The sequence below is a fragment of the Pistacia vera genome, unplaced genomic scaffold (assembly GCF_008641045.1).
Source record: "Pistacia vera cultivar Batoury unplaced genomic scaffold, PisVer_v2 Contig87, whole genome shotgun sequence".
NCBI lineage: Eukaryota > Viridiplantae > Streptophyta > Magnoliopsida > Sapindales > Anacardiaceae > Pistacia > Pistacia vera.
The window spans coordinates 80,462-85,371 of record NW_022196745.1 but is presented as its reverse complement, the minus strand read 5'-3'; the positions used below and the strand labels follow the sequence as shown (position 1 = coordinate 85,371).

The window sequence follows — 4,910 nt, the reverse complement described above, 5'->3', positions numbered from 1 at the left end:
ACAAACCTAAAACGAAAGTTCTTTTATATATATATATAATTTTGGAAGATGATAATTTATAGTTTTACATATTCTTAGGCCTTCATTATTAGATCTCTGTAATTAAAGCGGGAACGAACAGAGAAGAAAGAATTTGGGTGCTTGCCTTTTCACACAATCAAGGGTATTTATACAATAGTATACCAGATAACAGATAAATGTTCAATCCAAAAATTCAAAATACAAATTTAAACTAAATTCAAAATACGAATTTACACTAAATGAAGTTACAAATTCAAAGTTAACAGATGAGAGGTTTTGACCATTTCTTACTGACTACTTCTTTATTACTACTTAACCGACTTTCCAAACATACACAGATCTGGATTTACAATACTAAAGCCTCCATCAATAACCAAATCATGCCCACTCACATACTTTGACTCATCACTCCCCAAATAAAGAGCCGTTTCAGTTCAGCCACATCCTCTGGATTAAGAATAGCCCCATTAAGGTAGGGATATAAGATACGCATTCCCTCATCGTCCGTCTTGAGGAATTCCTTTGTCATTGCTGTTGAAACTGCATAAGGTGACACACAATTTACCCGAATTCCGTGCTGTCCAAGCTCTACAGCAGTATTTCTTATCAGCCCTACCACGCCGTGCTTCGAACTTGTATAAGAGTGTGGTGAAACTCCTCCAATCTTTCCACAAACACTTGCAGTTGTTATTATGCTGCCTTGGCGCGCAGGGATCATTACTCGAGCTGCATGTTTGGTGCCTAGAAAGGCTCCTACTAGGTTAACATTGAGGACTTTCACGAATTCGGATTTCGTGTTGTCGAGTATGTTTGGTTTCGGTAAACCATTTATACCAGCATTATTGAACATGATATCCAACCTTCCATACTTGGAAACTGCTGTATTAACAGCATATTCAATGTCCTCTTCTTTGGTTACATCACAATGGACAAAGGAGGCTGTTGCTCCATCAGAGTCAATGTCTTTGCATACAGATTGACCCAAGTCCAGGATATCTGCAGTTACAACTTTAGCTCCATGTCTAGAGAACAACCTTGCAGTGCATTCCCCAATGCCTCTGGATCCTCCGGTGATTAATGCTACTTTGCCTTCCAGCCTACAAAAGTTTATAATCGATTGAAAACTAAGAAAAGGCAGAGAAAATTGATGATTATAATATTGTTTCTGGAAAATAGTGTAAATTTTGAAGTCTCATTACAAATAGTTATGTCCATTCAATAGATAACGTTGTAATTTTTCATATAAATTCATTTATCAATTTTGGTATATTTAGTAGCATATTTTTACACAAACCTTCTTGCAGCTGCTGAGATTACTGATGAGGCCTTTTCCATTATCGCCGGGCTAGCGAAGCTGCATTCGAATTTAGAACTGAACGAAAAATACCTTAACCAAGAACTTTTGCTGCGTACTCTTACTCAACAATAATATTCATCAACTTCTTATATAATTTTTTCTTCCTGGTCACAACAGTTTAATTAATTTTAAGAAATAAAGATATCAGAAGGGTGACAAGTAACCAGAGGATTCTGTCGACCATCAATAGGACCAGCTCCATTATTATAACCTTTCTATCAATCTTTATTACCACGAACAAATAAAAGGAGTACTGTGCCAAATCTTCATAGTGGAAAGGAAATCTTATCGGCTGTGTGTTAGTCAATTTTCTCATGGCACGCAGTTATAAAGAAATGTTTTCAACAATAAAAACATGGCCCATTTAATAAGCATGAAAACGATTAAAACCACACCTGTGCTCTTCTCCAGTCTACGATGTTTATCTTTTCTTCAAAACCTGTACTAGCAATTCTAAACCTGAACAATTTTCAAATGATACACTATAGTTTAATTCTTACTTTTTTTTTTTTTTTTTTAATTCCATAAATCCCGCACTTGCTTTGCAAGTAACTCTTACTAATTTTCTAACTAAAGTTCTTTTGTAATTCACCAGTTCTTTAAATAAAATCACTTGTTCGATTTAAACAAATGTAGATGAATAGGAGTTCATACATGTTGATGCTTGATTTTGACACCAACTATTCACGCGTGTGAAGTACTAAGCGGACTCAGAAATCACACGTGGTATGGAAGTATAAAAAAAAGATATTGAACAGGTAGCAATTTTTAAAGTGGTTTGGATGCTTTAAGGCGAATCCTACGTCCACTGTAATTATATTAATGGGTGATTATAATTAGGTCGCACTTGACGAGTTGGATTACAATAGGGAAAATAAGTGTAAAGAGAGAGAGAGAGAGAGTATATGTTCTGAGCAGTGGATTAACCAATCCCGTAAAATAGAGGAGAGCCCTATATTTATAGCGTAGGATTCAAGCTGGTAATCATGATTCTGCATGCGGGTAGGTGTGGTACAATTCCTAACCCGCTTCCCATTGGTTATCTGCATGAGAGATATCCTTAAATCGCGTGGGGCTTCAACAGGTGGACAATTCATAGCCACTCATAAGCCTGACGTTCACCTGCCTCACTGACGATGGCCTTACCCCTATCGTCCTTGCAGGACGTGGCTGCATCCAGACGACAGAAAACCTTCCTGAATTCTGATTGGTCTTTGTTGATTTAAGCTCACGTCAGCCCTGGTTTTTTGGGCATAACAGAAGCCCCCCAGTTTTTAAGGTTTAAGGATTGAACCTTGAGAACTTCATGATTATGCCGCAACTCAGCTTGTCCCGGATGACACTTGATCGAACTTTATGGATCCTTGAGAACTACACTAGCGACCTGATGTGGTTTTTTATGACAGGTTCAGCGACCTGATTCAAATCCCTATCAGTGTCATATCAACATGTCTTGAGTCTCGACCATAACTCGCGACCTCAAAAGACTAAACACATCTTTTACCAAAGGCAAGGAATCACGTCGCTTTGAAGTCGACGCGTGACGAAGAGTGTTTATTCGAACGACCTCTCCAAATGTTATCCGTTGTGCTCAACGGTTCACCTAACCAATAAAATAACCTTTATTCTGACAGGTTTGTCCATTATGCAATAAGTGCCAGCCATGCATATTTAATGCGAGCCATGCTGAAACGACATTCTCTAAATGCGAGCCATGCATTTAATGTGGAGGAGGGTAACCATGTCGTCGTTTGGTTGCTCCAATGGAGGGAAACGTCGATTGATACTCTTCTCGCGGATTAACAACATGTGATCATAATCAATGGCGAGAAACGTATCCCGCCCAAGCGCCGCTTGCTCAGAACACCAATCATTGTTTTCCCCCTATAAAACCTCGGATCTACTTCAGACTTTTGCAACAGAACTCACATTCTCAGAAAGAAAAATGAAGCTCTCGCACAGTCAGTCCGTCTTTTTCCGTTGATGTGCACCGTCCGCTATGACAGAAAGCTCATCCCCGACCGCCAAGAGGTAAGAAGGGTTTCTCCCTCACTTTCTTTTATTATTCGGCTGATTTGCTCGACTTTGCGGTAATGGTGGGTATAGGCTATCCAGTAAGCTCTTGCGGTGCGTATTCCCAGATAGTGGTAAGGAGAGAGGTTCAGTTTTTCTTAAAGATGAGAACTTAGCGCACGAATCCTTGGGGGTTCAACCCCAAAGGTTCTTTAGGGTTTTTCTAGGGTTTTAGAAGGATGCATTAGGGTTTCATTGGCTCTTCTACGTCATCGTATGGAACATTGTACGAAGACTAAGCTTTTCTCTTTCTTTTATTTATTTATTTATTTATTTTTTGTGTCGCCCGTTTTTTAGACCATAGGAGCAATGGACGCCTCAGCGACCAAGGTAGTCTAGGGCATGAGCTCACAGGTGCCAGCCGCCCCAACGGGTGTTAGAGTCATGAAAGTGACTCTATTTTGGTGATAAAAATACCTCATGTGTGATTAAATTGAAGTATATTGAGACAATTAAAGAATTTATGAATTTATTCACAAAAATCGCTTCCTAATATTTTTCTTATGAATTTAACGTGTTTGGAATGATTTTGGAAATGATATGAGTTGATATTAGGTTTTGGTTTATGGATTAGGGGTGATTTTGTCTCATTTATGCTGTTTAGGGGGTAAACTGTCATATTTATAAGGGTAGATTTTGTCACTTTTCAATCATGCAGGGACCAAAGTGATATTTTGGCAGTTTGTCTATAAAAGAAAATGAAAGGTCGTGTTTTAGGGGGAGGTTGTTCACCCAGTTTTTCAGTGAGCTCCGGCGACCCTTCGTCTCCCTTTCTGGTGACGGTTCATCTTCCCGGTGCACCGATCTTCACCAGCCACCGTCACCATCGCAAATCATGCTAAGTCCGATGACATTTCGCATTCCGCCGCTGTGACTCTTCATCTTCTAGCCGTGATTTTGACTTTTTTCGGTGATGTTTCAGCTTCCCAAGACTTGATCTTCATTCCCCACGGACGGATCTAACACTTCCAAGCTTCAGCCGCTGCAAAAACCGCGACTCTTCATCTTCCAGCCGAGATCTTGCTCAAATAACTGCGACTTTTCACCTCCCCAAGACCTGATCTGAACTCCCCATCACCAGAGCTTTCCATCGGTACCTTCGGATTCCATTTCTGCCACCATTTTCTGGAAGACCCGCCGAAAAATTAACGTTTTCTGGTGAGTGTGACTGTTCATATTTCGCACTGTCTGTTGGTCATTTTCGCCCCTTCTTCGCATCATATCGTTGTCGGTTACCTCCTCTCAGCCATGATCAGCTTCGTTTCCACTGTTTCAGCCTCCGTCATCACCACTATGAGCAGCTAAGTTCCTGGTTGTCTGTTACGGCATAGGCGAGATTGAGATTGACTCCACGACTCTGTTCATCAACTCTTGACTAGTTGGATGAACCCGATTATAGGACGTTTGGTAGTATTGTGCTTCGGATTATATTTGTTTTCGTTTCATGTTTGATTTCGAT

General features: G+C 40.0%; 1 pseudogene; it reads right to left on the bottom strand.

Annotated features, from left to right (window-relative positions):
* Positions 1-318: 318 nt before the first annotated feature.
* On the bottom strand, positions 319-1,536 carry LOC116119057 (annotated as a pseudogene).
* Between the last annotated feature and the right edge of the window lie 3,374 nt (positions 1,537-4,910).